The sequence below is a fragment of the Rhipicephalus microplus genome, chromosome X (assembly GCF_043290135.1).
Source record: "Rhipicephalus microplus isolate Deutch F79 chromosome X, USDA_Rmic, whole genome shotgun sequence".
Classification (NCBI taxonomy): Eukaryota; Metazoa; Arthropoda; class Arachnida; order Ixodida; family Ixodidae; genus Rhipicephalus; species Rhipicephalus microplus.
The window spans coordinates 358052406-358079251 of NC_134710.1; the positions used below are offsets into that span (position 1 = coordinate 358052406).

Here is a 26846-nt window from a genome sequence, read left to right on the forward strand (position 1 = left end):
CTTTCACTGTGATCACAGATCACGCAGCGTTGCAATGGCTTAAAAGCATCAAGAATCCCCGAGGCCGACTTTTCCGGTGGTCCTTGAAACTCTCCATGTACGACATGAACATCAAACATCAAAAGGGCATTGACAACATTGAAGCTAATGCACTATCTCGAAGCCTGGTAGTTCAACTCCTATCTGCTGAGCAACTGCGAGAGCATCACAACGACAAACCACCCGCAAAGCATACCATTGAGAACGGACTGAGTATAGTGACACGCTAAAGAATACGAAAAGTCTATGTGCCTTTTGCCCTCTGGTCTTCTCTTCTCCAAAAAGCTCATGACGCTTTCGGTCATGTCGGGGTAAAGAAGACGTTGCGGCTACTCTCTCCACAGTACTATTGGCTCGACATAATCACCGACGTGAGCGAGTACATACGCCATGGCGATACTTGCCAGCGCTGCAAGAAACCGAAGACCAAACGCTTTGGGTCCTTGGAGTCTTTGTCACCAGCGGAACAACCATTTGATCTTCTGGCCATGGACACTATCGGAGGTTTTGGCAACTACGGCTCATCCAAAAAATTCATTCACTTGGCCGTTGATCAGGCCACCCGTTATACCTGGGCTTTCGCACACAAGAATGAGACTTGCGACGTGTACATCTCTTGCCTGAAGAGTATCTTCACTACTGGAAAGCCTTGGAAGTTCCTTTATGACCGCGGCACAGGATTCATGGCCGGCGAATTTAAGCAGTTCCTCAAGCACAACAATATTCATCAGCTTTTAACAAGCTCACAACGCCCGCAGTGTAATGGCCTAAACGAGCGCACTAATCAGACGATCGTTACTCGCCCTCGATGCAAGATCAACGACCAACCCCGAAAACCGTGGCCGCGTCTCCTCTCGGACGTTGTCGACGAGTACAATAGAACACCTCACGAAGTCACAGGCTACCTACCCTGCTTTCTTATGTTTGGCACACCATCGTATCCCTATCTTCTTTCAGGCATTACCGAAAATCTGCAGGAAGCTCGTACAAACGCTGTCCGCAATTCAGTAGCATATCACGAGAAAAACAAGATCATATATGACAAGAAGTTCCTTCCAATAGAGCTTCAAGTGGGAGACTTTGTTCTATATGAAACACCCTGGCACCCGAACCGAGGCAAACTGAGCGCAATCATGGAAGGACCCTATACGATCGTACGCAAGATTTCGGCGGTTAACTACGAGATCGACCACAGCGTGGCTCCACTTTGTCGCCAGACTGACATCGTTCATGTTGCGAGACTTAAACGATATCATCCACCCCGGCATCTACGTCTCTCTCGGGGGAGTGGGGAAGCGTGTGACGAACCACACGAGAACGGTGTGGTGAAATGGTAGAGAAGGAGGAAGACGAAGACAAATAAATGATTCATCGTACAGCCAACACGTCTCCTTCGTCACACACACACACACACACACACACACACATATATATATGTATATATATATATATATATATATATATATATATATATATATATATATATATATATATATATATATATATATATATATATATATATATATATATATATATATATATATATATAAGGGGAAGAAGTGTGTACTTAAGGGCTCGTTTTTCCGTGTTTTGACACAATATGATGAGATTAGGGGAAGTTATTAGAACAAATGGAATGTAAATAAGAAGAAAGAAAAGAGGGTGAAAAAATAACGAGCCACCATATATATATATATATATATATATATGTAACGTAAGAAGGTAGCGATGGTTAGGAGTTAGTAGTAGAGGCAGAGAAGGAAGAAGTGCTTTGGAATAAACATGGGGTATGAGCCAGGCCACGTCACCCATTCATCATAAGCGTCACACACGAGTCGACAGGATGAAGATCTCCCAGCCACTTCATCAGTGTCTCATCGTCGATGCAGTTCTCCACAAGATGCCCTGACCATACTACATTGACTACCGAATCATCGCCTAGGAGGACAACGACCAGCACCATGACAGAACCATCGGCTGACCTCGACATCCCCAAGTACAGCGGATCAGCGGCCGACGGACCCGTACAGAACTGGTTCAACCTGTTCGAACTCCACGCTATCGCTGCATCTTGGTCGGAACGGGAGATGGTTACGAACTTCAGCGACTACGTCACCGGTGAGGCATTTAAATTTTACCTTATTCACATATTCGAGAACGACGAATTATGGCAAAAAATCAAAGAGGAGATGATTACCCGTTTTAATGACTATGACCAAGACTTACTCATTGCCAACCATCTGGAGACAACTGCACACTATCGTCAATTTCCTAAGCAGTCCTCAAGCATTCGAAAGTCCAGAGCGAATCGACAAGTGCCTCAAGACGAAGTGGCCCATGCGTTTACTTACAGAAGGTCATGCGTATATTCGGAAAAACCTAACCGTCAAGCGCGCATCCCTTCTGCGCGAAAGTCAGCATTTCCGAAGTCATCGCTTCAACATACGACACGAGACGTCGCTCACCCTACTGATGCCTTTCATGCGTCGTCCCGCATACATGGTCCACCACCTGGGTTCCTACGACTCAGCTCTTCAAAGGCTCCTAACGGTCACTATTCGTGTCATAAAGACGCCTTGTTCATGGTAGACCAGCTGACACATGAGGAAAATGCCGAACAACGCCATGACGACTCAAAGAGTGAAAATCAGTCTTCACACATTGGATCAGCTTATTTTCCATCTAGCACAATTGGGCTACCTCCTGGTTTTCCGCCACTTGGCTCTTTCGTCGCTCACAACGCCCACCTCACATCTAGCACGCTCACAATGGTCGGGATAGAGCGGCGGAGCTCGGAGAATACTCAGCCAAGCCCTGAACCTACCATCCAGATTCAGGAGCAAGAACCACTCGTAGCGAACAGCGAAGAAGCCCCTGATGATGTATCTGTCAACTCTGAAGCATTACCTTCATTACCCGAAATGCAGCACAACAGCCTAGAGACTACAACCTGCCCACTCGACACCACATTCAATTGCCCAGAAAGTCAGTGTCATGGTGAAAAAGGGCTGCCATCTCAGGTCTTTTCCCAGCAACATCATCAATGCCAGCAAGTCCAACAACAACACAGATTCCAAGGGCTATACGAACAAGGACGACGACGAATGGAATCATCTTCGGAAGAACACACGCGGTTTATGGAAAGCCGTTTACAAACGTGTCCACCAAACCGACGACATATTCAAGATTTCTCGCTCGAAACAAAGAAAGCATCGAATCCAGGATATTTTTTCAAGGGACGTCGAGTAAGTTTTCTCCGGTCCAGATCAAGACTCAGGCAACACGACATACAACGTCGAGAAAGGCGCCAAACTATACCCTGTATTCCGCAAGGACGCAGAAATCACCGCACCAGCCTCGGTCAACAAGCACGCAAACGGGTGGCGACGCATGGGTTCCAATCAAGACAAATAGCACGACAGCTGCGCAAATCATCCAGCCAAAGCTTCAAGGTCATCACACCACGTTCATCCATCGCAAGAATGCCGACTGTGTTTCCATCTGATTCCACGCTCAAAGCATGCTTATGTTGTCCAGAGCGCAACAGCCAGCCTCGCCCTCCAGAGCTGTACTTGAAACCCCGGATTGCTGTCCTCTCCTGTGAAGCTGTAGTGTGTTAACGGAAACTTCCTCGGACATGGAATGATCTTCTCTTTTTGACAGTGTTTACTTCTAAGCTGTGCATTTTCTGTTTTCATTTCTGTTCGTCTGACGCGACTTCTTTCGGGGGGAGGGGGAATCCTGTAACGTAAGAAGGTAGCGATGGTTAGGAGTTAGTAGTAGAGGCAGAGAAGGAAGAAGTGCTTTGGAATAAACATGGGGTATGAGCCAGGCCACGTCACCCATTCATCATAAGCGTCACATATATATATATATATATATATATATATATATATATATATATATATATATATATATATATGTATATATATATATATATATATATATATATATATATATTTATATATATATATATATATATATATATATATATATATATATATATATATATATATATATATATATATATATATATATATATATATATATATATATATATATGTATATATATACGAACACGCGCAAAGGGGGCTTGAACCTGGTCTCGGCGGTCGTATTCAACGCAACGATTCAACGCAACGAATCTGTAAATAAATCATTGTTACTAGCTGTACGAAACAGTTACTCTAAAGGATAGTATTTTCTTGGTGGCGAAGATAACACATCAGAAACATTTGAATTAAGTTTAGGTTAAATGGGGGCTGAAGTGTTTTTAGAGCTTGGAAGAGTGTGGTTAACAAGTCACGACAATATTGTTACTACTACTACTTGATAACAATACCTGGGGTTTCACGTGTAGGAAGGTAAGAAGGAAGGAAAACGAAGGAAAGGCAGGAAGATGAACCCGACACGCGTGTAGTTTGCTATCTTATGTTGGGGGAAGGGGAATGAAGAATTAGGAGATAGAAAGAATGGAGAATACAAAAAGCACTGCTGCGTTCCAAAGTACTGAACGCGAGATCTCGGTTTCGTCACGTTGCACTGTAGGTAGACGAGTAATGGTGCCTATGGAAGGCTTTTTTAACGATATGATTATTAGGCACGCCGTATTAGATGGCTCCTATAATTTGACTGTCTGTTGTTATTTAACAAGCACTGTCATCGAACGGAACCACTTCGTCTCCATCGAAATACGACCGCCGAAACGAGGATCAAATCCATGACCTTCGGCTCAGCAGCCGAACATCGTAACCACTACACCACCGCAGCGGAGCGACATTATTTTGATTGATTTGATTGATTTGTGGGGTTTAACGTCCCAAAACCACCATATGATTATGAGAGACGCCATAGTGGAGGGCTCCGAAAATTTTGATCACTTGGGGTTCTTTAGAGCGACATTATTTTCGACGGTGTCACAATTTTTGGCCGCTATTGTTGTAGCAAGGGCTTTCGAATACAGGAATGAAAAGTTTGCCATACTTTATGCACGCGAACGCGCCGAACGTGTGAGCGTGGAAACGATCAAATAAGATACGCGATCTTCGGTACCTTCGACGAGAGCCGCGTTGCGCTCCGATGCATAGTTCCCGCCGCTCACTGATCCGAGCTATCTGCGAGAGTGCTGTTTATGTAACTGAGGCTTAAGCAAGTATATACAGATTGATTGATTGATGTGTGGGGTTTGACGTCCCAAAACCACCATATGATTATGAGAGTCGCCGTAGTGCAGGGCTCCGGAAATTTCGACCACCTGGGGTTCTTTAACATGCATCGATAAAAGTATATATAGAGACGCTGAAAGTTCTGCAGCTTGCTTACTATATCTGTCGTAAAGACGAGACAGTAGAGCGTAATCTGAAGAAGTGTATCTCGTAACTGTAATCATGGCCATGACTATAGCACCGGCCGTGCGCGTTGTCAGTGCTAATCGCGAGGGCTGGTTGCGGCAGAGGATGCGGCAAAAATGGCGCCACTGCGTCCTCTCAGCAGCTGAAAAAGTCCTGCGGTGACAGCCGCTGCTTTTTGTAGAATATCTGTATTCACTTTTGAGAACTTTACATCGCTTTAAGAACTCAGCTTGAGTGAAACTGCGTTTATACACTGCAGCGAAGATTTTTTATTGGGTGCTTGAGCTTCCTTTGGTAGCCAGTTTCACTACGTGAACGCGAACCCACATAAACTATTACGAACTGCGGAAGAGAAACCCCCACTTAAAGTGCATTTGGATATGATCGTGCACAAAAACATAAGGAAAAAACTCTGAATTTTTTTAGGTACCTGTAAGAAAGAAAATGACGAGCTAGTTTCGGCAACACAATAGACAGTAAGCGCTGAGAAGTCACAGTGGGTGAAAAAGCAGCACAACTAGCTGACACGTATTAGAGCAAGGAATGTACAACAAACTATAACAAAAATTCCCGTTTCTTACATGTAAATCCAGGATGGTCTGAGTTCCTCATCATAAGCTCTCTGCCGCGCTTCTCTCAAGAAATTTGTTGAGTATCGAAAGCAATACCGAACAGGTATATCTGAGTTGTCTTCGTAGGTGATAAAGGTAATTCAAGTGAACTGAATGATCCTAACAAACCGCAAAATGAAGTGCACAAGTTCACTTGCTGTCTCAAACACGCAGCGACTTCGTAGATAACAGGGAGTATTTCGATCAGAAGTTGAAATACTTTCCGCCACGTTTTCAGGCGTATAGCTGCCACTAAATTATTCGTGTAGCTGATGACACATCGCACAGTGTTATAACACCCTTTTGCACAGTAAATGTGTATTTGTTTGCTCACACATATTGAGATAAAGGCCTCCATACAAGGAAAAATGGAAGTCGAGGAAATGCATATAGAAAGTCTGCTTACCTTGCACTGCGTAAACGTGAGTAGGCCAGATGCGCATAACCCAACATTACCTTCCTATTGTGTAATAGCGCCAAACTAGCTTTAAGAAAGTCTGTACTCACAAGCAACCTGCCGTCGAAGCGAAACAGCCGCAACTTATGTGAACATTTATTCTAAAGATTCCTCTGTAAGGATCTATCCTTCACCGTTGCTCAGAAGAATAAGCATTCCTGTGTTCCTTTCCATGATTGCTTTCTGGACACTAGCTTTCTTTGTTGTAACACATTTTTTTTAGAATCGTAATAATGACACCACCTGACGCAAAGCATGTGAGGCTTCATGAAGGGCAAGAGGTCATGCGTGCGAATTTCACCACGCCGTCAAAACCAAACAAGTTCGTATAGAACAGCAATCATTTTGAAAATTTCACTTCTTTGAAGACACAGCTCATTTTTACAGATAACTGAAAGTCGGCACAAGTAATGTCTTCCAATTACTTGGTCGATAGACGAATGATGTTGTTGGCAACTTGTTCGTGCGTTAGCCGTTATCAGAATCTCATTCACTTATCGTGGCACAAATATGCTGGCAAAAACGCCGTGTTGCAAGTGCTCTTACGCAAGGTCGTCCAGGTTACTCGCTCTGTCGTTTATCGATTCACGTTGGTGGTTCCGGAGGATCAGCATTTCACGCGTCGACTTGAGTGCCCGAGTTCGTGATGATTCAATTGGGCTTCTCTGCAATGCCCACTCCTACGCCGTCATTTTAGCTCCGTTCACTGCAGAGTGTACTCGACGCTCTCTTGAGGTGCTCTTTCCACTACGCAGTTTAAACATACTCCGTGGCCGTAAAGTCCCAGAACATGTCAAAACACGAAACACGGCGCGCAACGTCAGCACACGTGAAGGTGCCCGCATTTCGAACCTACTCCGGTTCGCCGTTACATAGCGTCGATCTTTATTGGGCCACCCGATGAGCGTTGAATCCTAAGTAGCGTCGAGTGTTGAATACTGACAGCCAACGCTGCATATAGAGTTTGTGCAATACTCGGTAATTTATGCGAGATGTCAGTCGTTCAACGTGACCACACGGCCGAGCCGCGGGGCTAATGAAAAATTGAAATCCTGACTGGACATTCAAGAGTGGGCTTTATTGCTCGTGCTGCCGAGCTTATTGGACATTCTCGCGTTTCGACTCTTCCTTCTGAGAGATAGAGGGTGCGACAGTCGGCACCCTCTCCACGGCAGCCAGCGACTCGTCTGGCGTGTGCCAAGTGTCCGCAATGGGGCATCCGCCGGCTGCTGAGTGCGCAAGTGAAACCGAAGAAAGGAGAGAACATTGGCGCGTATGTCGCAGCGCGTTCATCCACAACCCTGTCGGCCTTGAAGTGGAACGGACGACTTCGCCAAGTTCCAAGCTCTAAGGCACGGGTTGCCAACACGGGCCCATGCTGTCCATCCAGCCAACGCGAAACACCGGTAAGTTGTTGATTACTGGCACTAACGTAACGTAAGCGTTGTGGTTTACCTGTTCGAGGAGAACGGAATGCGTTAACCTAACGAGCTTTCGCCTAGCGTGTTTAATACGTTCATGTCCACTGAATTCGCCGATGTCCGTGAACTCCCGAGGGATGTGAATTGTACCTGGATGTAGCAGGCTATTGGAACCAGGCATTGCCGCGCACCGAAGGATGCCTGTGTATGGCACTGGAATAGATATTTACCAGCTCATTGGGGCCAGAGTGTGGCACTTATTTGACATCGCTTCTTTGCCTGATGCCTTGAGTGAAACATTGATAAAAGTAGAATATTGCAATGGGTATATCTCCTTATGGCTCTCAGTGAAATATGTATGTCCTTCTTGTGTGATGCAGATGACCGGGTGTCGTATGCGGTGCTCGATAGAAGCAGACCAGGCTACCTATTTACTGGCCTTTGTTCTCGAGTTTGAACCGCTCCCGAGAGAAACAGTCGCAAAGGGAATTCATTTTGCGCCGGCATTATAAGGTGAGCGTCTTTGAAATTAAGAAAGACAGAGAAGGAGGGAAAGAGACGAGCACTCTTTCACTGTCTTTCATTTAGTTCCATGCATTCTGAAATAACTGGTGGTTCAGTTGCAAAGACAGGATAGCAGGCGTACATTCAGAAAAGCGGTTCTTTTTATTGTGCTTTATTCCGTTGAGGCGCAATGAGCGTGCGTGCTTGCACTCGGCTGTGATAGCGGCCTTATCACTCCGTTCTTTGAAGCTGGGAGAAATCTTAGTTTTTACAAGCGTGTCTAGTGACTCGAAGATTGTGAAAGCGACTTATGTTGCCTGAAAACATAGCACTAGCTGTCCGAAAGAGGTTCGGAAAGAGTGTATGAGAGAACTTGGGGGGTCATTTGGGCCATAAATTCACTGCATCTAGCGAAGCACTGCATCTAAAAAGCTGTATTACAGGATACCGGCATTATCGCCTTTAAGTCGCGAGAATCTTCCTGGTTTTTGAGCTTAACCTCCTCGCCATTTAATACGGCGGTCAGGGCGTAGTGTCAACGACACCCTGCCGGGACATGCCTGAGCCTGTTCAGCAAAGGCAGAACACCCGGCTGGGACTCGCGAAACTTGGCTACGTCTTCGGATTGCCATCATAGAGACCATAGTGGAAGACAAACGGTTGGATTCCAGCATACATTTTGGCAGTAGTAGCATGTAGAATGAGAAACGACACATCGCCCCGCTCCGTTTACTTAGTGCTTCTTCTTCGAACATCTGCGGCGAACTTTGAAAATGACCACGCTGTGAGGTGTGCAGCCTCGAAACTGATCATCATCGTCACCCCGCCGTTCCCAGTGTGAAGGAACCACTGACAACCCGTGAGTTAGCTGGAATCCCCAGACATTGCATCCTTAGGCATAACCTATAGGTGCCGTTATGACTGTATAAGCGTGTTTTTTTTACGCCGCTTATACTGATAACTATAGAGTAGCGTAAATTAAGCTTCTCTGCTAGAATAAACTTCTCTTACCCTGTTGCCAATTTTAAGGATACCTTATTAACTTTATATACTAATCTGCGACGTTGTACAGATCACCATGTCATTCCTCTGGTGTTAACTCCCTTGGTTATACAGCAGTGGGTTAATGGGGGGAGGGTTGGTAAACATTTATTGCCGATCAAAGTTCTGAAGGACACCAGACTCTTTAAAATGTAAAGGGGCCACCTCCCACCTTGAAGTATTTTACATCAAATCACTATAGGTGTTCGCCGGTGCGATCGAGTTTCGGCGCATTACGTGCGTTACCCAGCAGTTGTCCTTCAAAGAAGGCAACTGTTGAAAATTTATTTTCAACAGTTATTTATTTCGATCGTTGGTTCTTCTATTTCCAATATAGTTATTATAGTTATTTTTTGACTATGCCGATCATGTTGTATATATATATATATATATATATATATATATATATATATATATATATATATATATATATATATATATATATATATATATATATATATATATATATATATATATGGGAAAGCAGTGTATACCGAAGGGCTCGTTTTTCCGTGTTTTGACACAATAATAATGAGATATAACAGACAGTAATACCAAGGAATTACAGGGGAAGTTATTAGAACTAATGGAATGTAAATAAGAAAGAAAAGTGGGTGAAAAAATAACTAGCCGTGAGCAGGAATCGAACCTACGACCTTCGAATAACAACGAACGCGTTATTCGAAGGTCGTAGGTTCGATTCCTGCTCACGGTAGGTTATCTTTCCACCCACTTTTCTTTCTTATTTACGTTACATTGGTTCTAATAACTTCCCTTGTACATTCCTTGGCATTATTCTCTGTTAGATCTCCTTAATATTGTGTCAAAACACGGGAAAACGAGCCCTTGGGTATACACTTCTTTCCCTTATTCATTAACGAGGGTCTCGTACTGGCAGACTTGGTGTCATTAGGTTGTATACGAGGGACTATTAATCAGCTGCCCGCTCGTAATAAAGTTCACGTGCTACGTGACGCCACATATGCGCATAAAAGAGTGTTTCACACTCGTCACTTGGCTTATAGATGGCGCTGACTGACACTCCTACTTCTAAATTCACATATAAACCCAAAAAAAGTGGATGGAGGGAAGGCCGCTGTGGTAGCTCAGTAGTTAGAGCATCGAACGCGTTATTTGAAGGTCGTAGGTTCGATTACTGCTCACGGCTGGTTATTTTTTCACCCACTTTTCTTTCTTATTTACATTCCGTTGGTTCTAATAACTTCCCATGTACATTCCTTGGCATTACTGTCTGTTAGATCTCATATATATATATATATATATATATATATATATATATATATATATATAACCATTCCCAACTCTTCTATGGGCCTTGGTTACAATTTCAACAGCTAGCCGGGTGCCACCAAAATTACTTAATTTGCATATTGATGATGGAAAAAAAAACGCTAGAACAGAGCTGTAACTTTTTTATCGTACTGAAGGAAAGTTTACTTTGACCAGTTTTTCCAGGCAACTGGACCGCATTGCGCAATGATGATATTGATTCATATGAGGGTGGGGAGGTTAACGTCCCAAAACCACCATATGATTATGAGAGATGCTGTAGTGGAGGACTCCGGAAATTTGGACCATCTGGGGTTCTTTAACGTGCGCCCAAATTTAAGCACACGGGCCTACAACATTCCAGCCTTCATCGAAAATAAAGCCGCCGCAGCCGGGATTCAATCCCGTGACCTGCGGGTCAGCGGCCGAGTACCTTAGCCACTAGACCGCCACGGTGTGGCATGTGTTGCGTAATGCGTCGGGATAACTTAGCTCACGGCAATATCATGCCGAGTCTCGCTTGATACTTGCTAATTGCACGTCATTGTATACATGCGCCGGAAGTAATAAATGCTTTCACCGTAGTTACAATAAAAACTTCCTCGTCATGCTGTTTAGGACGCGCACAACTTAGCGCACTATAGAACGTTGACATTTGTTTTACACTTTAAGCAAGAAACGCTGCTGGGAAGTAAGGTTAAATCAAGTAGCCATAACGAACGTATACGGAATTTCTGCGCTATTCTTTTTTTCCCCGTGAATTGATGTTTTTTACCGGATTACCAGGAGTCACAGATCATGGAACTGGTATTGTCATTTCCAGGGAATCCCGCGTTTTCTTGCCACACTGAGTTTTAGTCAGCTGGTTTTCCCTTTATATTGGTATATACGATATCCTGTTTCGCTTCAGTTGAAACGATTGACGGCTTCCCTTGCAAGGGTTACATACACTCACTGAAAGAGGTGACAAATTGTTTTTATCCTACTTAAACGTTCCGTATGCGATGTCCAATAATTCCATATGTTTTCGTAGGAATCTTACGAAAACATACGGAAAATTAATGGGAAACATATGTATTCTTTATGGAAACATATGGAATTATTGGACTCGCTAACGGAACGTTTCAGTACCGATTGAACTGAATGAACTGATTGAACTTCATCTTGCCAGGTGCTGTACACTATAAAGTATATAGTGTATAGCACCTGGCAAGATGAAGTTCAATCCGTTCATTTTTAGCGCTGCACTCAATGTGACCGCAGAAGACGATGCTTCCATTCGCAGACGCAGCTGTGTCATTCACCGCCCTCGATAAAATCAAGTTGCGTCAGCTCACAAGGCACAGAATCCGTATTTGCCATACGGCTTCTGCTATAATTGTTTTTATTAGAATATCTGAGCTAATCACGAAGCTGGGCCTATTATTAGCTGGGATGTACCAATGCTCGGAAATTTCAAAAAGGGAATCGAATAGCACTCTATTCAGTTTGTTGACAACCTGGAATATTGCATATTCGAAATACCGATTTCTGGAAATCAGCACCGACGGGAAAACCTTATACGTGCTAAGCGTTGCAAAAGTGACAGGCCATTTCTTCTTTTGATCAATAAATTACCAAAACCATGCCGCCCAAGCTTTTGCCAACGCTATTTTGAACATTGGATGAAGGCGTTCTTGTTTAAAAAATTCTGGTGTCGTCCAAGTAAAAGTAACATTGCTTTGCATTTTATCGAAAGAGAGCACCTGAATCTTTCCTGTAATTTGATTTGCGAGTTTTGCTTACTGTGTTTAGTTTGATTGCGTAATTTTTTACTGCGTCGCGACCGCGTTGCATCAGACAGTTGCTGTTTTTACTTGTAATAAGTGAAAAATCGGAATGCGTTTTAATGCAGTTTCGTAAGTGCAATTTTCTATACATTTGAATAATGACAAATAGAATTGTTGCGTTTGCGTAATTTTTTTGCAGATACAGTATTCAACACTAATATAATTACCAGGGGCCGTATTCACAAAGCTTTTTATTGGCTACGCATTTTCTTAGCCAAGAACTCCCTTATCTCGAAGGATTATGATAGCAAGGATTATGATAGAATTCAACTTATTCGGCACTTAAGAGGGCGAGGAGAACATGCCATAGCCGACGAAACGACAAGGAAAGAAAGAAGTGTGTGCCGATAATATCAAGATAGCACGCGAAGCGTCTAGCACCGAGAGTATACGATGATAGCCAATGATTTGCTGCATCTAGGTTTCAGTTCCGCGAGCGTCTGCTACAGCGCTTACGGGATGCCGCGTACGTTGCAATAGACGTTTGGTGTGCTGTGCAAAGCCAAGCACTCGCCTTTCACCAACGATTGTAGCTAAAGAAGAAATTGCTCGATGAGCCTAAGGCATCGACCAATCTATGCACTATCTCACCAAATCCCTATCACTCCAGGTGGACCAGATCAATGAAACTACGCATGAATCGATGCATGCAATGTTTGAAAATGTGCTTCAAATGTCTTCCCCTGTTTAACGCGACCAGTTACCTTACATTTTGATGAAACTGCGCTGCTATTCAACTAATCCGGTGTGATCAAGCACGGTATAGTCCATGGCGAACGTAAGGGTGTTTCGTAGCTAGACGTGAAAGGATGCCTTTCTTACAATATTCTTATTACAAGACACAGGAGTGACATTTGTGCGTGTCGACGAATTGTGCAGAAATAGAGAACTGCAATAATCAAATGAAATTGTGAGTGGAATTTCGCTGGCTCCATGCACCGCAGCATTTTTATAAAGCCGGAAAGCGATAAGATGCATACGCTTACGCTTAGATATGTGTTTATGTAAAACGAGAGAGACTCGTCGGGAGGTGTTTCAGTGCTATTGCTTTTCACAAAAGACGGTGCAGGTATTTCGTCCAGTGGTGTTTCAGTGAGCCAATAAAGCAAGGGACGTGTATACTAGCTTTGAAGTCAAGAGACGTTACCACACGCGCGAAAAGAACAATGAGAGAGAGAGAGAGAGACTTTCGTTTTGTCTTCACGAAAGCCTGAAATCAAAGTGATAGATATTAAAGACAATTTTCTTGCCCAGCAGACGTCAGCGGAAGTTTCCGCAATGCAGCGTGGGATGCTTGGACAGCATAAAAATGTGGAGTAAGCGTCTTATGAGAGCGACAGCGACACAGAAAGCGAGATGAAGTGTGACTGTCTTTAGATGTGAGAATCAATCTTAATTAGGAGAGTTGTGAGTTAATGAGCAAGATCTTTCTTAAATAACAATAATAGAAACAAACTGAGTATTCATTCAGTGAAAGTGACGCTAGTGAAAGTGAATTCACGATAGTTGATTAGCGTTGTTATAAGCCGATATATTTTCATTTTTGTATTTATATTTGGCAAAATATGGGAAGGTCACCTACGTTAGAGCCGGCTATCCCAACATTATGACAGTAATGTACAACATAAATAGTGCACAGTTATACAGCCACACTTGGTGGTTTCTACCTTCTAGTGACCTTGGGCGAACTCATTGTAATTAATTTGTCTATTTTTGACCAAGTTTTACCGGATGTTTTGCATTTGGCGTCATTCGAAGCATTGACACTATATTAGCAATAGGGTAGAAGCTGCAGTGAAAAGCTCTCATCTCAAGCACTGCAGCAGTGCACGAGCAGTTACAGCATTTAAGTTTAATCTAGGAAGTACTGAGTTCGATTTGCAGTGTCACCCGAGCAATTTTCTTTTTTGAAGAGGTTGCCCCGCCCGAGATTATACGTGGCGGCGGGTACTCATTTCTTCAGAAAGTGACTTTCGCGCTGCTTTTTTTCACACCCCTTTTGACTCAAAAGGGCTGTGCCATGCTCATTCGTAAATTACAAAATTCAGGCTTCATATTTCTCCTTTCCATTTTCTGTTACCACAAGAGTGCCCCAGTGCCGAAACACCAATATCATATCTGGTATATTACTTTTCACGTGTTTGGACTTTCAACCAACCGTCAATCATCACAATGTTTTTAAGAAACTCCAGACTTGCAGTGAGCTAATTGCTTGCAGCCAAGTTGCCTGGGCACGTTTTCATGCTGATTTGATGGGAATCATTACATGCAGCAAGGCAAAAGAGCACGAACAGATAGAGAAGACACACACCGAGTTATTAGTTTGTTTCTTCTGTCTCGCTACCTGTCATGTTGCGCGCTTCAGTGTAATGCCGCTGTTAATGGTAAAAAAGAACAATTGCAGCTAATCGAGTTCTGCTGAAAGGGTTCCCGATTGTCCACAGCGGAACAGAACAATGACAAATTGATTTGCGTCATAGAGAGATACTCTGCTTTTAGTCCCTACAATTAATTTTTAAACCGAAGTTTATTTTTATTAACCACACTTCCAGTACACATGAAAGGTGCATGGACCAAATCCGTGTTTTCAGCTTGACTAGGTTTGTGCACTTAGTAGTATTTGCTAACAGGTATTACAATATGCATACATATCACACACATATACAACCACGGGTGATAGCTTGTTTATTCTGATTGAAATTGATATGTTGAAATCGACATAATCGACCAATGCAATGTGTACAAGATATGCCATGTAGAGGAGCTATGCTATAAAGTTATATTTGCTGGTTGGTTTGATTTTACCCAATTTATTGCTCATGACTGTACATTGGCAGAAAAAACAACTTCTTCGAAAACACATTTTGTGAAACGTTAAATTTATTTTTATGCAGTAAAAAACAAAATAAAAAGTTTAATAGCTCCGAAGAAAAAGAACAAAAAAGAAATCCATCCAAATCATCACTAAACTTACTCATAAATGATAAACGGATTCTCATTTAAAACATACATACATACATATATACATACATACATACGTACATACATACATACATACATACATACATACATACATACATACATACATACATACATACATACATACATACATACATACATACATACATACATACATACATACATACATACATACATACATACATACATACATACATACATACATACATACATACATACATACATACATACATACATACATACATACATACATACATACATACGTACGTACGTACGTACACTCAGGTATGAATATTAATATGAACGACCATATAACAACAATTCTACTGCACTCATTTTGAATATACAGAAAGTACCTTACGAGAGAAATCTACCAGCACTGTTATGTCTGAGCTCGGTGTTTCTCGAACCATCTTGGAAAAGCTTGATGCGTAGTCTCTGCTGCTGCCCAGTTTCAAGCAGTTTTATAAGAAACACAAGAAGAAGGCCCTTGACAATGTCTTGCTAAAAAAAAGGCTGTGCGTCGCAATTTGGAACATGTCTGCAATATTACTCTGTTTATTTACATAGCTTGGCCTATTCACAACACAGTAAGAAAGCATGTTAGGACACTTGGGCTGAAAAGTCGGTACAGCACGAAGAAATTCTAGACAGTACACGAATAATACAATTCTAAGCTAATTATGTGTCATTTGCACAAAATGGGGACCACAATAAAAAAAGATAATAACATTTACCTTCACAAAGCTCAGAAAATGTTAATACATTTCCATCGAATTATCACAGCTCATCTGGGAATAGTAATATTGCCTATAAACACATTGTTACTTCCACTAACAAAATATTTCTAAGATGCCAGCTTCAGTAATAGAGTATACTATTACCCTTGTAGGGCTAAACAGTGGTACAGGCATCATAAAAAAGATGAGTAAATGCAAGCTATAGCTACATATAAATTAAAATAAATACATTTAATTCTGATATGATGAAAGCTTCATGAATGCTAAGTCATATCTGCACAGTTCACAATTACATTATGAACAACCTATCCGAGCAAATATTACATTAAAAAAATTACGCTTACGCAGTAGAAAAAGAGAAGTAGACTGTTGAAGGACAGACAGGCAGTGGGATAACATTACGCAAGTACTAATATCTAGTGTTAGATAAACTAGGCGTAGTGATGATCCTCTCCCTTCCAAACTAAATGATTCCCATAGAAGCACTTCCCAGAGATTATACACACATCACATCATTGGTGCTATACAAATGAGTGTATAATGAAGGACTATATCGACTAAGTACAATATTACCGCATCAATGGCTTTACTTCTTGCACTACAAAGAATGCGAGCACAGTTACCATTGCTGACCATAAATGCTGTGATATATGGCAGTGAAATGCAGAGACACTCAGGCACTTTGATTAACATGCATGTTAAAAACTTGAGCGCAAATTCATTTTCCCACTAGCACTATAGCAGCCTTTAAATTAGTGTCATAGTTTGGTATCTGGAGTGTAGAATTTAATTAGTTTGGAATGCTCAAGCGCAAAAGTAACTGTTTAATAATGAACTGCAAAGACGTTCAACTGCAGCTGCACAGAATGTTACTATGTATACAATTCAAGCTGCTCCAGATATCCCAATGTGCTCTTTCTGCTGTCGTGAACTTTGAGCAGGAGAACACACTCACTGACAATCCCTTTCTACTTGTTGGTCTTCTGTGCTCTGTTCGTGATGCACTCTACGTGACCGTGGAGCACCTGATCCCTTGTTACTTCTGCAACTTATAAAAATACAGATCATCGTTACAACCACGCTACATGCAAAATTGTACAGATATTAAATATGTGCTCATATTTACATATGCCATATTCTCAGAAACTGATGACAAGTATGCAGAAATAATAAAAAGAAAGGAAGTCTCAACGAATACACAAAGAGTCAAGACCGAAAATACATTTTATTATGATACAAATGCAGAACTACAATGTTATACAGCGTGTCCCACGTAACTTGCCATATGCAATTACGACGCGACTAAACGCATGTTGCTCACCGTTGCCTGGAGTTGGTCAGACTATTTTTTGTGACTATTTTTGGTCACACCAGCTAAGGCACTGAAGTATACCGCCGCGGCAGCAGGTTATAATTAACCACATTGTTCCTAAGAGTGGTCCGGATCACCCTTAGGATTTTCTCTTAGCCACGCTGTTTTTACGCAAAATTTTGCTTCGTGAATTCACTTACGAGCCCTTTTCGGTGACGTAAGCAAATATAGCAACTGCATCACCATCGCTGACATGTTCCCGGGCAGTCACAGCGCGCTTTATTGCAGCGGCCGATGTCACAACGATGGCCTCTTACGACATTTTTTTCGTTTCGTGAATCAACTTATGAAACTAAATTTCTCTTGCGCAAAAATGTTTTCGTGAGATTTGAGGATTTGGCATCAGATTTTATGGCTGGGACTCATGCTGTGATAACTGTTTTATTTGCTATTACGTACTTAATGTATCGTCATCGAAAGACTTGTAATATCTTGGTCTATGCCATGAGAAAAACCGAGAGAGAGGGAGACATGCGAAGGAGGAAGGAAAGGATGTTAAGCAAGCACTGGCTCGGTTTGCTACCTTACACGTAGAGGGGGGTAGTAATAGATAAGGTAGAAAAGAAGGAAAAAGACTGGCAAGAAGAACAAAGAAACAGCTGGCATGAACACACAAAAGGAACACTCATTGGTAGTTAATGAACGCTTGTGAAGTTCGGCCGACTTTAGTTAGCACATTAGGGCTTCATGGCCTTTTGCATGTAAGGAGACATGAAAAAAAGACCCACGATGTTGTGTTATGAAAGTGGCTTTACATCATGACGATGGAGATGGCCAACTAGGGCATGCTGTTAGTCTGTTAGGATGGGTGATAGTCCTGCATGTGATCAATCCTTTCCTCACAGCCATAGAGTTTCCTAATATACGCTAGAGGGAACTCTGGCGCTAGTATCTATGGGAGCTGCAACGCACAGCGCTTCAGCAAGCATGGGAATGATGGGTGGTACACACATTTGTCTAAACTTCGTACTTCTGGCCTGATTTTGGCTCCGTGTGTGTTCGTGTGGCTTAGAGCTGTCTTCTCACGAAACAAAAATCAGCAAATGTTCAGCGATTGTGCTTTACCACCTCATTATTTTAGTCTTACCTTTCCAAACTGGGTCACCAAGTTCAAAAGGTTTGAATCTTTATTTCAAAACAAAACCGAAACACAGCAATAAACGAAGCCACAAGAACGATTCGCCGCCCGCAAGTACGAAGACTAGACAAATGTGTGTACTACCCATCATTCCCATGGTCGCTGAACGATCGCAGCGCCAGAGTCCCTCTAGTTAATGTTAGGAAAATCTATGCTCACAGCCGCATAAGATGCATGACATACTGTTGGCCATTCCAATAAGAGAGGGACATACATTCTTAAATGTCACACGCTGGTGTAAGATTATGCACGAGGATATACATCTAACAGCTTGATCACCAACATAGTTCTTTTTTAGATGCGAAGCAGCTTATGGTCTAGTTCAATCCGGTGTGTGTGATCACCCTTACTGCACATGCGCAACAGCTGGCCCAAGTACTGCCAGAACGCGCTCACATGCTATCGAGTTCGGGCCTGTGCAAGGGGCTGGGTAAGACACTGTGGCCGCTCCCCCTTACACTCTCTCAGCAACCATGGGATGACGGGGGAGTGAGATTCTGCAGGCGCGCGATGAACCAACGCCTTGTGTCCTAGCGAGAACGCGCTGGCACGCGCTAGCACGTTCGAACCTGCCTAAGTGACAGTGTAAGGAGGAGAGGCCACACCCTTTTACACAATCTCAGCAATCATATGATAGCGTCGGGGAACGAGGTTCTGCTGACGCGCGATGAACGCACGTGCTTTCGCGTGGCGTGCTTGAATAAGAGTTTGGGACGAGTAACAGCAACAGAAACTACAGTGAATTCATGGTGTGCACCACTTGCAAGGACGCACTAACATCGGGCAAGGCGCCCGTAATGAACGGGACCTTAGGTCGATTTGTGGGCTGCTTCGCATGCTATTCATGGTTCCCTTGAGTGGGAGATGGTGTTACTATTACCGTTATTTTTTTTTTGCTCATCGCGAGCCGTAAAAAATTGTGTGGTATAGAAAACGCGTCATTGGTGTAGCAACGCTGTAACACCGCAGTACATAATTAAGAGAGCTGAGGCAGTTTCTGTCGAATCAGCATTTTTTTTTGTCGCCATCTGAAGCTTACCACTTGTGCTCCCCCCTGCAAGCATTTTGGGCTTATAGTGCCGTTGACAATGTCCGACATAGGTATCAATCTGTATTCTCGCTGCTGTGACCTCTTAATGTAGCCTCGTGGTTATTGAGGAGGATACCGAGAGCTCCGATCTTGAACAGCGTAAAACGCTAATGAATTTCAGGTCATAGGTAGCTACAGCAGTGTTAAGCCAGCAAACTTATGATCCTCACGCGGCGCACGACTCGAGTCCTGATGGCGACACGTACAACAACCGGTGTAGGATCGGCCATCTGTGCGCGTCTGTTTTGTTGACTCATATATATACTGTTTTCTCGCGCCAGTGAGCAGTTAAACATATTGGGCGTTCTCTGTTTTTTAGGACGTTATTCTCTTATTCACTGTTCTCATATACCGTTGAGCCCTGAATCACGATTAAGTGTATTTGCGAGCGCTCCAACTTTAAACGTTTCCTCGAAAAGATGACGCCTACTTCACCGAAAAAAAGTGGACACATAACATCAAAGGTAGGCAAACTCTCTCATGAGTCGACTCACACAGACTAACTCACACTCAGGTGGGGTAGTGAATCAGTCTCTGAGTTAGTGCGGTTTAAGAAAATTTTACTGAGACTGATTACGAGAGAGTCTGGTTAAGGAAAAATTGGTGAATTTCATTTCGAGTGAGTCGAAAGCGCAAAATATATTTCTTGAGTGAGCCTGAGTGAGTACCACTTTATTGGTCGTAACCGCTCATCTACAACATTACTATTGGACATTACTACACACTACATATGCCGCCTTAAGTGGATATCCAAGTCTATTCTTACATAGCCCAATTAACTAGCACTCATGGTCTACCTAAATATTTGTTGATAAAAGGAGTAAGTTGGGGGGGGGGGGGGGGTGAGGGTTGCCTCGTCCTAGCACCCTCCGGCAAGCTTTTTTGTGGGAAGGTAAAATATATTGTGCGAGTTGCTTATTTCGTAAAAAAATGTGTTTACTGACCTGAAACTAATAATGAATCTTATTTTTAAAATACAAAATAAAAAAAGGCGTATCGTTGAGCACCAACTTTCTTTATCATTATGCGAGGAATCGGCTTTAAGGAGCGTTGACCCCACTAACGGACTCATGAGTCGGTACACTCATGCCCGCCCAGGCTCGCGTCAAGCCGTGAATCTGATTCTGTGTCTGAATGAGTAACATGTCGGTGAGATTGAGTCCGAGTGAGCCAGGTTCAGAAAATGTTCATTGAGACTGAGTCCGAATGAGCCGAGCTGAAGAATATTCTGTTAAATCTGATCCCCGAGAGGGGGAAAAAACATATTTTTATTCAGTCTGGGTGAGCTCTAATTTATAATTTCTTTGCCAGCCTGTTAGAAACATTTAAAGCACTACAATCTAATTTTAACAAATAAAAATTATATATATATATATATATATATATATATATATATATATATATATATATATATATATATATATATATATATATATATATATATATATATATATATGTATATATATATATGTACATGCATAACAAGAAAAAGTGAGGCACTGTTTAATGAAAAGTAGCCTGATATTTTCTACAGGAAGACGCGCGCACCGTTAATATAGATCCCTGATATAGAACTTAATATAGATCCCAGGCTTCTCACATGGCTCGAATGTTTTCTAAAAAATCGTTCTCAATTTGTTTCAGTTAATAATGTAAGCTCTGAACCAAGTGCCGTTCATTCCGGCGTACCACAAGGCTCTGTACTAGGCCCACTGCTCTTCCTTATATACATTAATGATTTACCGTCCTGTATTACCTCCAAGATTCATTTATTTGCGGATGACTGCGTAATCTTCCGAGAGATAACTCGTGATGACGATATTACCTCTCTTCAACATGATCTTAACTCCATTTCTCTTTGGTGTAAAACTTGGCTCATGGAAATTAACAATAAGAAATGCCAATTTTTACGTGTTTCGAGAGCGAACCATCAACTTCCAAACTATTACCTTGATAACACCCCTCTTCAATCCGTGACAAACTATAAATACCTTGGGGTGTAGATAACAACTGATCTGACTTGGACTGTTCACTGTAATTACGTCATTAAAAATGCTAACCGAATGTTAGGTTACCTCCGCCGCAACTTTTCAATGGCCCCTTCTTTCTTGAAACTTCTTCTTTACACTACACTAATACGACCTAAACTCGAATAATCCGCTGCTGTATGGGATCCTAGTCATGCCAACCTAATACACTCTCTTGAAATGGTACAGAATAACTCAATTCGTTTTATACTTTCTAATTACAACAGGACAGCTAGCATAACAGCCATGAAATCTAGCCTCAACTTACCTTCACTTTCATCCCGTCGTAAAATGTTTCGTCTGAACTTGTTTCACAAGCTGTTTCATCACACATCGCTTCGGGACGGTCTTATCTTGCCTCCTAGTTTTATCTCACCCCGGCTGGATCATTCCCATAAGGTCGGGTTGCCTTCTTGCAGGACTCGCGCCTTTTCTCAGTCTTTCATACCTCGCACCTCTGAGGACTGGAACCGGCTTCCCGCATCAGCGGCAACCATTGTAAATCACCTTTTTTTCCAAAGTGTCTTAGCTAGTTATGTGTAATTACAGCCAACAAAGTATTGTATTACCCGATGCTGTGTTGTTCTTGTACAGTATTTATTTTCTTGTCGTTTTTCCTATCTTGATGTAATTCTTATCATTCCCGCGTTTTTTGTTTGCCATAAAGCCTGTTAGCTAACCTGTATAATTAAGATCTTCTGCTCGATGTAAGATTCGCCGCTGCATTTTTTTCTTTTCTTTCTCAACCACTCCCCTCTGTGATGCCGTTTGGCCCTGAGGGTATTGCAAATAAATAAATAAATAAATAAATTAGTTGACTTATTTACAACGCAAAAGAAGAAAAAAAACAAAGTAAGTGTAGTGGTACCAAAAAATTGACTCCATCCTTGTTGTACGTGTGAGTGCACTTCTAAATTGCCTTTGTCCCTCTTACACTGAAATGGCTTACGCAATTGTGTCAGAGGGGTACGTTTCCCTTTAACGCTAATCATTGCAATTTTTCTGTTGCCACCTCTAATTAAAATGTTCAAAAAAATGTTTCGTCTCCAAACAAAGGCACTGGGATTCGAAGGGTGGACCCTTCGAATCCCAGTGCCTTTGTATGGAGACGCAACTAAATGATCGATCATTTAGTTAAATGATCGTATATTTAACTGCAAGCGTTCGACGGAAGGAGTGCGCACATTTTCATTAGTTGTAAAGCGGAATTCAACGATCTTTATAATTAACTTTATGCATTCATTGGCAAGTTTAAAAGCGTTACTGTAATTGTTGTTGACAGCCAGTGACCAACAATTTGCCTTGTTGGTGCGTTATTGCAGCGTTATTGCTCATCCAATGAGCAATTTGTCAGACCATTGGGGGGCATTTTCCTTGACTATACCTTTTTCGATGTATACCTCCGCGTTATTGCCCCCGGCACTCACTGCCGATTAGATAAAAGACCCACCGCAAAACATCGAGGCCACGGCCAGCTTTCACTTAAGGTTGTAACGGGCTTATTGACTGTGCACCTAATCGCGAGAGACGATTCGTTGTTTCTTCACGCGGCGCATCGGTTCTGTTTCCTCTTGACCTTATTATCTTTCGGCCAGTCAGTCGCTTTTCCCAACATAAACAGTATAAACACTCGAGAAGCGAACGCGCTTCGTACATGTAGCACGTTCGAAGCTATATAGGTGCCTGTAATAATACACGGGAAAGAGACGTTGCTCGTATTCATGCATCAGTATTGGTCGAGATGCTCCAAAAGCGAGCACGGCTGCTGAGCACGTCCTCTCCCGCGGTTCTGTTTTCGTGCGGGCGAGCGCACACAACGCGCCGTGCGGTTGCGTGTAAGATAGTGGCTGCGGCAGATCCAGCGGTCGTGTCCGACCTCCTGCAGCTGTCCTTCCGAGGGGCGCGTGCACTCGTGGTCCGCACGTGCGTAAGCAGCCAGAGTGAGTCGTATGCCGCTGGACGGGGGAATGCTGCGCAAGAGGCATCATTCACGGCGGCCCGGCAGCCTCGGTACCACGCGCACCTCCTCTGGCACACGCGCCTATGTCGCAGCAGCGAGCTCGAGCACCGATGCGCGCTCTTTCCGTCAACGTCGGCCGCAGATAAGGAGGCCCCCTGAGAACAACCACTGCCCAGGTTGGTTGGGTCAATTTGTTTTACGAGAGGCTGCCGTTCGCGCCCTGCAAGACGATGCGGGCATGACACTCGTCCCCCCCTGCGCACGCTTGGAGTCGGTGTCTCCCCGGGTGAGTAGCCAAGAACGCCATATTCTTGTTGCGGTACCCGTCGCGACCCTTCGGGTCACGACCTTTGTGTGAGCCCTGAGCGTGTTCGCTTATAGCTGCGGTTAGAGTTGGCCTGAACGCTACACTAGTAGGGCTTTTGTTTTGTTCACTCGTTGTCGCCAGGGTAGAGAATTGTGGACACGTGAGGTCAAGGTAAGCGGAGGGTAGTCAAACTTCCGCTATTCGCTTGTCATTGCTCTCTGTGAGCGATGCAACCCGAAAAACCATGGAACAAGTGAACCGGGTTGTACGAGGAAACGAATTGGTAAATATTTCCGTCCATCAGAACTCAGATTTATTGGTCAGCCGGCTTCACTAGTGATATGCTGCGTAACAGGATTCACTTGCAATTTATGCTTGAGAAAAATTCTAGCGTAAGACATTTAAGAGTGAACGGGTCAGTGTTGTAAGGTGAATGAGTTTGTACTGCCCCATTGTGAAGTTGCGGTGCAGAGAACAACACACGAGCGACAATTAAGCGCTTAGAATCAATGCACATCGTCATGAAAAGTGATTTTAAGCCGAAATTACTTGTAAGAGCGAATTTCAGGCACTCCTGAGGCCCAATTCACAAAACTAGCAAGTGACAGTTTATTTATTTTACATCCAGGTTTGGTAATTATATGTCCCGCATCGGGATTGGGTGAGAGATTCTCCGATGAAAATTTTAGCGTGAGATGTTTTTTGTGAACACAGGCCCTGGCGATCCATAAGCTTACACAAGTGGCCAACCAACAGCAACACACTTACGCTCCAAAAGGGCTATTCGCCATTGTGTAAACATCTGCGCAAAGAATGCGCGAGGGAAGCCTTCAGATAATCCTGATGCTAATAATATCTTGATTGAAATCTGCTGACAACCGGTGATAGGGACTTACGAACGTTCAGCTTTGAAAATTTGGCCACAATTTCGCAGAGCATCTAACTTAAGGTGATTTTAGCCACATCCCCACATGACTTCGGTAATGACTTGACAAGCATTATAGCATCGAATGTAGTTTCACCTGCCGAACGGTTATAACGTAAGAGTTTTCTAATAACAGGCACGGTGGTCCTGATTTCGTATTATTTATACCATCTTACACCATAATTGTTTGTAAAAAATCCTTTCAGGTTATCCTTCTTCTCGGCTTATCATTAGTGAAGCTGGGCGGCCAATGGGAAAAGTATATATACATACCAAAAGTTCTCTGAATTCGGCCCTAGTCTTCAGTGAGGTTTCCTTACTGTTTTTCGTAATAAGTACCCGACACTGATGAGTAGTAGGACACTCGTTTAGCGTGCCCTGGTTGCAACTTAAGGACTACCACTCGATTATCGACATTTATTCAGCAATTTAATGCAATTTCAACAATCTGCTATAATCATGTGGGTGATGCGCGATTTCGTTCGTCGATAAATGCGATCACTTACTTCCATTCGCGACTAAGCTCTTTACTTCGAAGATTTGTGCTGATGTGCGTGTATGGGCTGGAGGTGGAGGGTATGTCAAAAAATATTCATTGGAGAAATAATAAATATATAGAGGGGGAGATGCACTCATGAGTAACAAGACGACACATGAGGGTGCCCTCTTGTTATGTGTGCCATCCCGTAATTCCGAAGGTCTCATTCCTGCATCTTAAGACTCGCACAGTGCGGCTGTAGAACTGTTTTTTTCTTTTTCTGCAGGGCTTTGTCCGTCTAACGTAAATACTATCCTACTATATGTACATGCAAAACAAATTACGTAAACAGAATCCGAAAGTGCTGCGTCACTCCTGCATACCGGACACGCTCGGCGACGCAGCGAGTTTCAGGTTGGTGTCGCAAGCAGCCATTAGGGCAAGGTTAAGTCACTGTTTGTACGGTTTATCGCATTCTGAAACGTAAGCCCTAGACGACGTCCGCGCGCGTGGCTTCTCGCAGTAAAAACTATTGGCCCTCCCGGACCGGCAGGGGCTATGATGCCGTGCATGGAGACAGCAACCGTACCGCAGAGGTCAACGCGACAGATTCCGCGTGTACTCTGCGTTCGGAGCAACAGTTACGCCACCCGGACGCGTTGTTATGATGTGGCCCGAGATGCACGCAATGCGCCGGCGAGCGAGTGCGTTACTTGATATAAGCAAGGTTGAGTTTGAGGATGTTGTAGGTAGCCGGCGGATCTAGCCTTGCATAATTTGCAGGCCCGGTTTTCTCTTTGCTAGTGGTAGCTAATGTCCTTTGTTTTTTAAATAAGCACGAGCAGGCTTTTAAAATAAAAATCGTGCATAGCGCGACGTAATCCTGCATAAGACGGCGGCCCTTGGGCTATTTCACTTGCAGTGTTGTTCCGGTACTCTATCTCGCTGCAGTATACCTCAAACATAATTGTCACTTATCACCAGTCACATGCGAGGTCCGTAGCAACCAAAAATTTCAAGAGAAGTCGTGACACCTGTTTCCCGAAGATTGAGGAAACACGCGGAAACACAATATCCCTCACGCTGTCACATGGCGAGCCTAATACAGGCGTAATGATCGACGAGTAATGCATATAGGCACACACACACGTCCACTATACAGCACAGAAGCAGTGCGGCGCCTGAATGCAAGTTCAAATGCGTGAGCGGCATAATAAAGACGCAAGGATTACATAGGCCGCTCAAGAATGAGGCCGGCCGACGCTTTATGCCTGGAATTTTTTTTTA

At 43.1% G+C, this 26846-nt stretch overlaps 1 protein-coding gene across 5 annotated transcripts in view; it reads left to right on the forward strand.

The window, feature by feature from the left end:
- The first annotated feature begins 7678 nt into the window (after window positions 1-7678).
- LOC119161978 (monocarboxylate transporter 13) overlaps window positions 7679-26846 on the forward strand; it is a 56834-nt gene continuing 37666 nt past the window's right edge. The window contains exons 1-2 of one of the 5 annotated variants that reach the window (XM_075879862.1): window positions 7679-7864; window positions 8260-8392. The gene's annotated coding sequence lies outside the window, so the exon portion shown is untranslated. Of the gene's footprint in view, window positions 7865-8259; window positions 8393-22286; window positions 22388-23426; window positions 24136-26846 lie in introns of those variants that run through there. The other 4 variants (XM_075879863.1, XR_012887470.1, XR_012887469.1 and 1 more) reach the window with 4 other exon arrangements.